A 13,891-nucleotide genomic window follows, 5' to 3' on the forward strand; every position below is an offset into this window, starting at 1 on the left:
TCCTCTGATTGCTCTTCTTCCTCTGGATTCTGCCATCTTGGGGCCAAGCCCAAAAGCACCAAAGAAGTAAATGACAGGCCATTCTGTTTACACATGGATAACACTGGATACAAGCATGTAATATCTTTGGGGTCTAATACAAGGCATCTGGTTCACACAGATAATTGGGGAAACTATTACAGTGATCCTTTTTGGGATTTCATAAACTTAATAAATATTGAAGCTGAAACTATTCCTAACAACACCCCTTTCTTTGAAGTATATTATGATATTATAATTTGCTCTCCTTTAGGTGGTGCTGTGGGTTAAACCAGAGGGCCTAGGGCTTGCTGATCAGAAGGTCAGCGGTTCGAATCCCTGCGACTTGCCCCCCAGATCAACAATAGAAATATTTAACTAACAGACCAATCATGTCAGTTCTGCCCCCCCCCTTAACAAAGCCCTGCCCCCGTAACAAAAATCCTGGCTATGCCCATGCAGGTTAGCTACCAGATTTCTGGGGTCCTGCTCATCCCACTGAGTGACAGCATCTGGGAGCCACCGTTTTAATTTTCCACAGCGCCCTTGATGACTCTGGAGAAATGTGGCAAATTAAAATGGCAGTTCCAACTTCCCTGGTACTGATCACACAGTGCTGCAGTTATCTCTTGCTTAAGGCCCTCTCAAACCTGAAGCTCGGTTTATGAATTTTCGGTTTACGAACGCCGCTGACCCATCTGGAACGGATTAATTCACTTTCCATTACTTTCAATGGGAAAGTTCGCTTCAGTTTATGAATGCTTCAGTTTATGAACAGACTTCCGGAACCAATTACACCCATGCTTCGAGTTAAGTATGCTTCAGGTTGAGTACTCTGCGGACCCGTCTGGAACGGATTAATCCACTTTCCATTACTTTCAATGGGAAAGCTTGCTTCAGTTTATGAACACTTCAGTTTAAGTACTCCATAGACGTCTGGAACAGATTAATCCACTTTCCATTACTTTCAATGGGAAAGTTCGCTTCAGTTTATGAACGCTTCAGTTTATGAACAGACTTCCAGAACCAATTGTGCTCATAAACTGAGGTACCACTGTATTCAGATCCTGTTATTGGTTACACACACAGGCTTGTACAAATATGTGCATTGTCTGCATCAACATTTCCTGTAACTATTTTTGACAGTTCCATATTAAACCCTTAGTACCTTTATACAGCATTAATCCTGTTTACACAGAAGTGTCAAAGCTGTGCTTGAAAATTATCCTCGAATTTGACAGCATTCAAGTGTGACCCTGCTCAACATGCAAGAGTCTTAAGGATGGAGCTGCAGGCTGCATAGCTCCAACATGAAAAACATTGGAAGCTGCCTACTAACCTGGTATTGTCAACACTGACTGGCAGCAGCTCTCCAGGGGTTCAGACAGGGAAGGGACATTCCCAGCCTTACCTGAAAACTGAACTGCTTGCAAAGCAGATGCTCTACCAATGAGCTTCTTCCAAGCATGGGTAAGTATGGTCTTTAGGATACACTGGCTAAGGGATGCAAACTGTGACCACCTTCCAGCCCTCTGAACAGAACAAGGCGGGCAGCTGCCAGGAGCAGATGCTGCCAAGCTCTTGTCATTGCTGGCTGACAAAGGGAGACACGCACCTCAGTTGGTTAGAGTGTGGTGCTGCTAACACAAAGGTTGCAGATTTGATCCCAGCTGCATATTCCTGCATTACAGGGGGTTGGACTAGATGATCCTCAGGGTCCCTTCCAACTCTACAGTTCTACAATTCTATAAGTCTTTTATCCAAGTTACAAAGTGTGGCTCTTCCTGCCATTCAGCGGAGTCACATTCTACACGGATTCCAGCCTGATAACTGGGAATACAAGGATAAAGCTGTGAGAAGAAAGTTGAGCTCAAACTTTATTTCGTGGAAGATCAAGATTAAATTCCAGAGAATACTGTTCACAAGCTATAACCTGCCCAATTTATTTTACTGACTTCCTCGTGCTGGATTCAGAGACCACTTTTGAAGGTGGTCTGAACATAAGGAGGAGCACCATAGCGCAGTGGGTATGGCATCTGGTTTGCATGCACAAGGCCCTAATGTCAATCTCCAGGTAGCACTGGGAATGTCCACTGTCTGAATACAGTGGTACCTCATGTTGCATACGGGATCCATTCCAGAGCCCTGTACACAACATGAGCAGTACGCAACATGAAGTGCCGCATCTGCGCATGTGCGCAGTGCGATTCAGCGCTTCTGGCGTGCGCATGATGTCATTCGCCGCGTCTGTGCATGCGCGAACCGCCGAACCCGGAAGTAATCTGTTCCGGTACTTCCGGGTTCGATGCATATGTATCCCGTGTCGTACGCAACCCGCAGCATTCATAACAAGAGGTACGACTGTATAAGGTCTTACGAAGTTGTATGAAAGTGCAGCAGCTGAATAAAAGCTTCCAAAATTACGCAGTGCACACAGGACTCTCTACGTGGCATGTTGTAACATTGCCAAGAACTATATTACCTGGGCACAAAAACATGTTTGTGAACAATGGAGAAATGTCCATCACATATCACCAGCACAGAAATACCTGAACTCTAGGAACGGGAAATTAAAATCTCAGATACCTTTTTGGGAGTTACACTAGTTGTCTTGTTTTGTGAAAGGTGTGAATACTTTATGAAGATTGTGATATTTCTGCTGCAACATTGTTTTCATGTATAGCTGCTTATCTGTGATTTAATCTATTTGGGGGAGCTGTGGAAGAACAGAGCTAGCTGAGAAGACTCTTATGGCTGCAAAGAAGGCTATTTTACTTTAATACAGTAGTCCAGGTGGAAACCATTAGGAACCTAGCCAGCCAGGAAGGAAGACTGGTGAATGAGAGAGAGAGAGAGAGAGAGAGAGAGAGAGAGAGAGAGAGAGAGAGAGAGAGAGAGAGAGAGAGAGAGAGAGAGGTGATCACAGAGGAACTATTAAAGACTTCTATGAGCAGTACCTGCAGCCAAAGCTGTGAAATGTTCTTCAGGTTATGGTTTGGATGAGTGCTTTCCCTACTGGAAACCTATTATCTGTTTAGGGTAATTGAAATCTGGGCCTTTTCTAAGCATTATTCTCCATGTTCATCTCCTCTCCTGGTATGAACACTTGTTTTGTTTAAAAGGCAATGCAGTGGAAAAAGAAGCAGCAGAAGCAGACTGCACCTCTTTACCACCTTAGAAATCAATGGCACTTAAGAATGTTGGTTTCTCCCCCATCCTTGCATAGTGCTGGCAACTAAATAAATATAACAATAATAAATATAATAATAATAATAATTTATTTATACCCCGCCCATCTGGCTGGGTTTCCCCAGCCACTCTGGGCGGCTCCCAACAGAATATTAAAAACACGATAAAACATCAAATATTAAAAACTTCCCCAAACAGGGCTGCCTTCAGATGTATTCTAGTTAAATATTTGTTTTTCTCTTTGACATCTGATGGGAGGGCGTTCCACAGGGCGGACGCCACTACCAAGAAGGCCCTCTGCCTGGTTCCCTGTAACCTCACTTCTCGTAGTGAGGGAACCGCCAGAAGGCCCTTGGAGGTGGACCCCAGTGTGCGGGCTGAACAATGGGGGTCGAGATGCTCCTTCAGGTATACTTGACCAAAGCCATTTAGGGCTTTAAAGGTCAGCACCAAAACTTTGAATTGTGCTCGGAAACGTACTGGGAGTCAATGTAGGTCTTTCAAGGACAGGTGTTATGTGGTCTCAGCAGCCACTCCCAGTCACCAATCTAGCTGCCACATTCTGGATTATCGGTAATTGTAGTTTCCAGGTCACCTTCAAAGGTAGCCCAAAAATAACAACAGTACCCAAAATCTAGAGTACTAAAATGAAATACCACCCCTGCTTTACTCATAGAAGAACTTCTGAAATTAATGGGCCTAATCTTTGGACTCATTCACCCTTCCTCTTGTCCTGCTGGCTTTCCCCCAAGCCACTCTTTCATACTCAGTCAAAGCAAACAGCTATGGTATTTAGGTTCTCTCCAGATTGATGTTTGCTCTGATTTAGTACTGAAGAGCAGGTTTTCCCTTGGAAAGGAGCAGGACAAAGGGGAAATTGCTCAGACCTGTGCTTTCTAGGCATGGGACAAGCGGAAGTATGGATGACTCCTTAGTCATGCTTATAAATTTAAATGGCTCTACTCTGAGTAAGGCATAGTTGAATATCACCCTATTTTCCCAGTCTAATTTGACTCCTCATTCACTGGGTATTAAACTAATCCCAGATCTTTTATGTGACTAGCTGCACCTTGGTACCTCTAAGGACTAAGGCAGAGATATGTGGGAGGTAGGCTGGTAACTTTAGATGATTTGTTTAAAAGACTGATATAATCCCAATATAACATTTAATACTCTCTAGCAACCTTGCTTTGGAATACATTATGACTCGTTAAAAGCAAATCTAAAAAGCCACTGTAGGATATTATCATTCAATTGTTTAATTTATCTAACTGAAAGATAACAAGAGACAGGCTATTAACTGAATAAGATAGTCATAAGCATTGAGAGATGAAAATTCACTTGATCATGATTGTTTGCTTGGTCAGCACTCTAAATGAATTATAGTATAGTGTTTCTTCAAAATTTCTTTTTAAAGCAATAGTTTTAATATGCCTCACTTACAGTAAACAAATGCCTACAAATCGTCATATCTCAGTAGGAAAAAAATAACACCAATATATATAAATCTGGGTATGATAAAAATTGGATAAATACAGACATTGATGAATCATAATAATATAGAATTTTCTGTATTGCACCATTAAACAAAACAATTATTCTGCTTCCATCCAGCTGCTGTGATGTTCGGGCTTGAGAATGCTTATGAAGCTCCCGAACAATCACCCAGGAGGGGAAGAACATGCAAGCCGGGCATGTGTCTCTGTTAGGGTCCTACTCGTAGGCCTTATCCTGACACCTTCCAGTGGCCAAAAATTGAACACCCAGAATGAAACATGTATGGCCATCGAAACCACAAAAATTCAGCAACCTAAAATCAGTTTTAGATTATAAGGACTGAAAATAAGGGACTGAAAACAAGATAACGGTACTGAAGTGTAATGCCTCCATGCACATGGAATAAAATCCTGGTCATTCCATCTCAGAAATGATGCCATGACCCTAGAAAGACTCAGAAAATGGCAACCAAAAATATCAAGGGCTTAGAGCACCTTTTCTGCAAGGAAATGCTAAAGCACTTATGATTTATTATTATTACTATTTTAGGATAAAGATTGCTTGTGGGGGGAAATGTTGCAGAGATTTATGAAACTGTGAATGGCGTGGGAAGCTAAAAGTATGTTTCTTCTTCTCTAATAATTCTAGAGCTAAGGATCACCAATGAAATGTATTGTTGGGAAGTTCAGAATGAAGAAAAGATGAAAGGATGCTGCACTGTATGGAGCGGAGTGTCCAGTTTATAATGCATTGTTCTCCTTATCTTCAGATTTTGAAATTAAAGGAATGTTGAATTTCTAATCCATGCTTGTGCCTATGTTCAATGTCAAGTGCATTGAGACTGCTCCCTCCCTTCCTGGTAAATTTAAAAGCTGAGCACCTTGCCAGAGGCACAAGCCTTAGCATAGCTGGCAAGTTCTCCCTTTTTTAAAGGGAAATTCCCTTATGCTGAAAAGGGAAAACTTGACAGCTATGCGCCTTAGATGTGAGCTGACCAGGAAGAGCTAAAGAGCTTGTCTCCACCTCAGGGCTGTCTTACCCATAGGCGCTAGTGGTGCTGGGCACCCAGGTGCTGGGCTCTTAGGGGGATCAGGCCAAGAGTCCGGGTCCGAGAGTTGAGTACGGGGAAGAGCCCATCTGTCAGTCAGAGTGCCACGGCTGGCTCTTCTGCTGCGGGCAGCTCTGCGCTGTGAGTTCAGAGGCGACCGAGCCAGCGAGACGTTGAGGCGGCCGGCCGGCTCCGCCTTCCTGCATGCCTGGGACTGGGAAACCTGGGAGGGTGGGTGATGGGCAGATCTTTGCACCCTGGTGCCGCATATGCTTAAGACAGCCCTGCTCCTCCTCTTTGCCTGTACTAGGAAGCCTTGGCCTTTATCAGAAGATGAAATGATGAAAAGGAGCTATATTAAATGTTCCACGTGTGGAAAAGAGGTTACATGCAAGCTGGCTCTTCAAAGGAACCTATTGCCCCACCCCTCCAAAAACAGCAGCATCTTCTTTCAGATATTGCTGGAAAATAAGTTATTTCCATTATTAGAATCGTCTGATAATATGGATTATGTGGGGACAGAAGCAGAACAGCTGAAATTTGTCATCACCAGTTTTTTATTTTTCTATTAAAAGGGCAATGCTTCTCCTTCTGTGGTCGGTAAAGCTGATGAACTTTCACTATCTGAAGTTGTAAATAATCAGTGTCTCTCAAATGTGAAGTTACTACAACATTTGTTTGGTACATTCAGGGAGGCACAAAGCTCATTGTTAAAACTGGTGGAGGAGCAAATGTTTTAAGAGAAGTAGTACTCAAACATCATGGCCCAAATTGCAATCGGCTATCTAAGAATTGTAATGAAAATACTCCTCCTCCATCTAATGTTAAGAAAAAAATCTACAGTTTTGAAATTCACAGAACAGAGGCAAATACACCATCTGTACAGAACGCCTTAGGACAACTTGCTTTTCCCTTGCCAAGAGGACCCTTGCTAGGTTGGCAAAAATAAATCATAAGCTTTGCAGCATTTTAAAACTTTGCTGGGAATCTGTGCCAGAGCTGGTAGATAAGGTGTCAGAAGTATAGTTAGACTACCTGGTTTGGATCACACACAGATTTCAGAGACCAAAGAAGCATTTATTTACTGCAACAGTGTATGTAAAAGGATCTTCAGGACAACTAACATTGGAGCATTACTTCCAAAAGGAGTACTAAGACCAAAAAAAAAAAAAAAATGGCCACAAAACCTGAGCAAAGGGAGAACCTTTGGACAGTATCCGTCAGCACAAAGAGTTTCACTTGCCCAACAGGACCCCACACCTTTTAGGGCTGCCAGCAGGAGAGCCATAGTTAACTTTCTCCAGTAGTACTCCTACCTCTGCCATTCATGGTAGGAAATCATTCTGATGGGAGGGTGCCTGTAGGCAGCTGGTGGGAAGAGTGTCACTGCCTGGAAATTGGACAGAATCCTGGAGGCTCCTGAAATTGCCTCCGAGGCAATCCCCCAGTTCCTAATGGAAGCTACCTAGAGGGAGCAGTGGAGCATGAGACCAAATAATTTAGCCCATCAGTGGAGATATGCCTAAAAAGAGCGTAAGAAAGTCATGCTTCAGTGCCACTAGGTACTCATCCAATTCAGGCACCATGTGTGGTCACCAATGGAGCCTTTTGTGAAGTCATATGGTCCCTGATTTCATTGTAGATATAGCACTGCAGAAAGCTTAGCAGCATATTTTTCATATTCTTTTTAACCTATAGACACAAACCAGACTAGCAGAAGTATGGAAGTCAAGCTCCACTCCTTGTGGCAATGCTGCAGTTGGGATGGGTGCAATGAAGGGAGTCACAGTCAGAGGGCCAATGATCAACATACATTCCAAAAAATCTTAGAGCTAACCTAGCTAGAAGAACCCTTGTAGCACTTCCTTGGGCTGTCGGTGTTTTCTTCATCTGAAGCATTACATTAATTGCACTTGGTTCCCATTAAAATCAATGGTTCTTATCATATTGATTTTAATGGAAACTAAGTGCAGTTAATTTAAGTCTGGATCCAACCCTTGGTTACTTAAGGCTAACTTTAGCATACTACTAATACAATTCATTCATTGGGAGCCAGGTTGGTATTATGTTAAACATTTTCATGCATTTGAACAAAAATTGAATGCCACACGTCATTTCCTACAATTCTGTATTTATTCTGACTTCCTAATTCTTTGACTAATCTCTTAACACCTTTCTGATCAGCCTTGTTAGATCATCTACAGTCACCTGCACAACACTTACGAAGAGGCACAGTGCATGTGCAATATTTGATCTTAACAGAATGCTACCATATTGGAAGCATTTAGCATAGACACAAGCTATGTGCACAGCATAGTAAGCTATAGTTGATTGCCTTTGGCAGCGTTTCTTCTAATTCTTAAAGGACAGAATGTAAAACATTTTGTTTCATTGAGAATCTAATGTGAAAGCTTCAAGCACTGAAAATGTGTGCTGCCATCAGCCCATCAATAGGGATATTTTTAGAACACGCAGAATCAATCATTATAATTCTAGTGGGGGAAAGAAATGTAGTAAACATGCAGTATGAAATGAAAGCCCTCTTAAGTAAGGACAACAGCAGTGGCTTCCAAGTTTGACTTTTGTAGTTCCACAAGCTAATGCTTCCTCCCGACATTTTAGAGGATTGAACATCTTTAAATGAATTGGAATCCCTTGCTGGAAACAGTAGCTTTCTAATTCTGTATAGTGTAGGAAAAGAACTTTCTAAAAATGAAGATGGCGAGTCTCTAGCTTCAGAACCTATGCCAAATGTAGTGAGGTGCTGAGTGAAGCCAACATTTTCTCATGTACCCTTCCTAAAAAGACGAACTTCACAAATAGTAGTGTGGATTGCCAAAATCCGGTCTGCTACAGTACCAGATCATGACTTGGACCCTGCTAAGTTTAACTCATATAAATATTATTAATTATATGCCTCTGCCTATGCCCAGCATCACACCATTACAGTTTAGAGTTAGAAACTGTATTGTGCTATACAGGAAATGAATGAGGTAGCCAAGCTTGCAAATGAAACCAAATTATTCAGGATTGTGAAAATGAGGGGGATTGCAAAACGACTTGTCCAAACAGTGTGAATGGGCAATAAAATGGCAGACTGGGAGCATTTACTGTTTTTTTATATGTACTGTAAGCCACCCAGAGTGGCTAAGGAAACCCAACCAGAAGAGCAGGGTATAAATAATAAAATCAATTTTTTTATTATTACTAATTTCATATATACCTTCAGGGAGGCCCCTTTGGTCAGCCATATTTGCCCCCACTTGGGGCAAAGTCAAAGCAGATGAAAATCCAATTAGGGTTCTCATTCAGTCTCACACACCCCTGCTGGCCTCAGATAGGGAAGGAAGGGCATTTACAAGCGTAGTTCTCACTTCAGAGCCATAGGCAAAAGAGCGAAGCCACCACCCTTATGAAACTAATGTGGCTAGCCACAGAAGTCCATCCCCAAACCCCATTAGCTTGTGAGGCTGCTGGGCTTCACTCCGAGTGCCAGTGGCTCTCTTGAGGTTGGACCTTGGAGTCTGAATCCAGAGTCGTACAACCCAGGGCCCCTGAAAACGCTACCAGTGGTAGATGACAAGGGGCAGCCGCAAGAAACTGACAGTGCCAGTACCTGGAATGGGTAGTCATGTAGCAGGGCTGATACCAGTTGCTGAATATCCTTTTTAAAGACAACATTAAATTGTCCAGATACAGAGCAAAGTACCTGGTAAGGTTCTATCCAGCTGCACCTACCACGCCCCACTGGTGTGACCTGAACTGAATGTGACTAACCAGGAAAGACTAAACTGGAAGAGCTCTTGGCGCCAGGGTGGGCAGTTCAATGAAAAGTGTCATAGTGGGGAAGGCAAATTCCCTCTTAGATATTATTAAGAAAGGGACTGAAAATCAGGTGACAGTTTCACAGTGCCCAATGGTGCAGTCTCGTTGGGAATAGCAGACACAAAGGTTGCAATTCAACATCACCCTAACATGAACATTCCATGACCACGGGCATTTCTGCTCTCCCCTCTCTCCCCACCCTATGCAGTTCTAGAGAGCCTCCTGACCACTCCCCCTTTAAAACTGATTTGGGGACACAAGGGGAGGAATGGGGAAATCTGACTGTGATAGTAGAGCCCCTGCACAACTACTCAGTTGAATCCGGCCCAATATGTTTCACTGGTTTCAGGGTGGCTTGTTCCAAACAAAACATTGACCACAGGTGTGTGTATGTTTTTTGTTAAGCTGCAGTCGGCTTCTGAACTCTGTGCAGCTCTTCCAGAGGAGGGAGGGATTGTGCAAGCCCAAGACTTGCACATTGCTAATTTTTGTCACACTAAATTATAGTTTAACAGAATATCCAAATGTGGTTAGTGAGCTTGATGGCTGAGCAGGAATTTGTTTCTGTGTCTGTGGCCTAAATACAAGATTCGAGCCACTGCACCACACCAGCTTTTTTTGAAATGCCATTACGTAAGTGCAGCCCAGAATGCTTAACAAGCATGGTTTATTCCCACACTGAAGAACGTGATAGACACCTGTGCATTAATTGTTTCCTTGCAAAGGCAAAGCAAGGGACAGCATGTGTAAAGCAAGAGATTTGCTGTGTCTACTGTTGTTGAGAATATATTCTGTTTTTGCATGGTTTGTAGTACAATTCACAATCGAACTTGTAAGAATTGTTCAGAACTAGAGCATGGCATGGATGGACAAGGGTGTAGATGGAGAAGGGTACATGTATGTATGTGTGTGTATGCGTTTGAATAGGTATATGTGAGAGAGGGGGGGATGCAGAGGGGGGTGGTTAACTGACATACAGCCTCAGTAGGTTCTCTATGAAAGAATGTGGTCCTCAAGCAAAAAACACATTCTCCACCACTGTTTAAAGGTTTAACTCATGAATGTGGAATTTATTTTCTAAATAAGGCTACAAAACGTTTACCCCACTGCATCCACAGAATGTTTACCTTCCTATATGCTATGGAGTACAACTTAACGCTGTACCAGGTATTCTTAAAGAGCAGTTGTGAAAAGCTCAATATTCTTTCTTAAGTTCTGGGCACAATTCAATTATACATAGAACATATGTAGAATTCCATTTGAATAATGAAAAAGTGACTTGATTTTACAATAAGTATTGCAAATAAAAATGTGGCATGTATATTATATCTTAGGTAGCGCTGCTAAGGTCTTTCTTACTGATTACATTACCAAAAAACAAAAACAAAAAACCCTCAGCAACAGATGCAGTAATAATTATCAAATAGAAATTTCAGATAACCAAAATGCTTTTTAAAATATTCTCTTAGTAATCTTTACAACAGTCCTGTAGAGAAGGTTAAGTATTATCATTCCCAAATTGCAAAAAAGGGAGAGACTGAGAGAACAGTGGCTTGCTAAGGCCACCTAGTGAATTCACAGCAGAAGTGAGACTAGAACCAGAGACTCTTCCCCATCTCAGTTTCTTAGCCATTGTTGTTGTTGTTTAGTCGTTCAGTCGTGTCCGACCCTTCGTGACCCCATGGACCATAGCACGCCAGGCACTCCTGTCTTGCACTGCCTCCCGCAGTTTGGTCAAACTCATGTTCTTAGCCATTATGCTACACCAAATGAAGACCTCACACATCATGCACCCTTGCATTCATCACCAGCACACTATTATAGTATCAGGAATGCTGACACCCCACTTTTAAGCTATTGAAACCTGAAAGGTAGATTTTCACTTTACAGTAAGCGAGCAATGCTATGCAAATATTTTTGAACTCGAGATTCCAAATTAAACATTGCATGTGTTGGATTGGGTTGCAAGTGTGTTCTAAAAAGAGAGAGAGAAAGAAATCTATTACAATCTCAAAATACACTGTCTATGACTATGTAAAGCTAAGCATAAATTTGCAAATGATCTAGAAGAATTACAGCATGACTTGCTTTTATTTAATAGTCATAGGATTGCAACCATACAAACCAATCCTTAACTAGTTTACTCAGAAAGAAGCCCCAATGTGTTCAATAAGATTTACTCCGAAGCAGACTTGCACAGGACTGCAAGCTTGGTTTTCTGAAGTTTTCCCAAGTTTTTATTTTAAATGAATTTAGTAACAAGTATTTTTCTTTTCAGCATCTTGGCATAGATACAGTGGCAATTAACATGTTTGCCTATTCTTAAAAGGAAATCTGAGAAGCATAGGTCCATTGCCTAAGAAGGCATTTCTTGCCAGTTGGAGATAAAAGAGGAGATTATGCAACTTTCACTGCAAGGTACCACTGTCAGTTGGCATCTTGTCTCTGAGCACTGTTAAAAGGCTGGGCATGGGCAAATTTATTTCAGATTTGGTAACATGTATCACTATCCAATTTAACAAAATACATAATATCAGGTCCTAGTGTTTTACTGCAGTGTAATAAGCCAACAAGGTTGGCTTGTACTTACAAGGTCATATCTTCTTAATAATGTCCCATCAGAATTTGAAATAATTATAGCTCTACCTAGACAAAAGAGCCATGTGCAATTATAAGGACAAATCTGGCAGAAATGAGGAAAATGCTTTATCAGCTTTTGGAAAAGGACCTGGCAAAAGAGGTGAGCATGACTGAAGAGGTTTTTTATTATTTAGGAGAAATAAATCCTAGCACAATTTAGCTGAACAGTGTCACAGCATATACAGCAGTCTCCAACAGTATTTGCTAGGTAACTGGGGGCGTTCAGAAATAAAATTTCTGAATGGTTTGCTAGAAATACAAATGTTCTTCTAAAATCGTTTTCCTGCAAGTGTTCCAAAAAGCACAGTGCCTTTCATCTTCTTATGCTTTCTTATGCTACAGTTCTAGTGGAGGGGAAAATAAAGCCACCCTCAAATACTGCATCAATATGAACACATGGAGCCTTTTTATATGTGCATCAACTACAGAAGATGCCAACCTTCTTCTTCTTTCCCCCCCTTCATTTTTGAAGGTGGGGTGGGGAGGACTGAGCATTTCTCCTGTGGAAATGTAAGTATATTTAACTGTGATGTGCTGGTCAAAATCAATTCTCCACAGGAATACAGGCACAAAGAAAATATAATGATGCTGCATTACTATGAATAACCTCCCATGAACCCCCAGGTTCTTGTGCTATTTGCAAACCCTGCTCATTTTTACCAGCACTTCAGGGCAAATATGCAACACTCTCTTTGGAGGTAGCCATTCAGACCAAACTGAAAGGCAGGTGAACAAAGTGAAAGTCTAATGTGATCAAATACCTGCTGGAAACCCAAGTCGACTAGTTATTTACATGCAAAGTAGGAGAGCTAATAATCATGCTTATGGGTGACCTTTCCCAAATGAAACACTGGCCCCAGAAACCACCAGCAACAGAAAAATGTAGATATTTCAAAGCAGAGCTATAAACTCTCTGTTTGTTACAGACAGGATGAGCCATTCTTAGATTATGCACAGTCTCTCTCTCCCTGCACTTATTCATTATTATACACATCCCTTCTAGAAGGAAAGGCACAGTTTGTCTGTATACAAGTATTCCCAGTATCTTTCAGCACCCTAATCACTATAATGATGACTTTAGCCTTTAATATCATAAGTAAAGGCATGTAATCAAAAGGTCAAATGAATATAAGCTCCAGCTGTCCTACAGTCTTTTAATTTATACATGTGCTTGCTATGCATGAAGGAATGCAGTGTTATTGCAAACACTGCTTCCCACCCCCGGGATTTTTTAAAATTGTTTTAAAGACAAGCTTCATTTCCTATCTTTTTGAAGGTGAAAGCATTAGCTGCTAGCTACTCAGTGGTTCCAGGACCAACCAAAAGAACCATCTCATTGAGTCAAAGGTGACAATGTGCAGTGTAACACAACTGGCTAACTTTGCATAGGACATAAATCAAAGTCTACAAAAGAGATGGACTGACTGCTGCCTGGTACAAAACAGACAGATGATGTGCCTTGTCTTAAACTAGAGATCAGATGATTAGGATCTCTCTTTACATAATGGGGGAAAGCCTCCTGCATTCTGTGATGTTTGTTAAATCAATAACTGTGCCTGAAACAGGCAAAGATTTACCATGCACCATTTTAAATATTCTGAACTATTTATAGTATCAAGGCAAATAGTTTTATTCAAGAAATGTGATGTCCCACTTATTTAAAAGATAAGAAAA

General features: G+C 41.6%; 1 protein-coding gene across 2 annotated transcripts in view; it reads right to left on the bottom strand.

Moving 5' to 3' along the window:
* The window catches only part of ATP2B2 (ATPase plasma membrane Ca2+ transporting 2), a 377,201-nt gene that overhangs the window by 184,141 nt on the left and 179,169 nt on the right, over window positions 1-13,891 (bottom strand). The window lies entirely within an intron of this gene.

Source organism: Zootoca vivipara, chromosome 2 (genome assembly GCF_963506605.1).
Source record: "Zootoca vivipara chromosome 2, rZooViv1.1, whole genome shotgun sequence".
In the NCBI taxonomy this organism is placed as follows: Eukaryota; Metazoa; Chordata; class Lepidosauria; order Squamata; family Lacertidae; genus Zootoca; species Zootoca vivipara.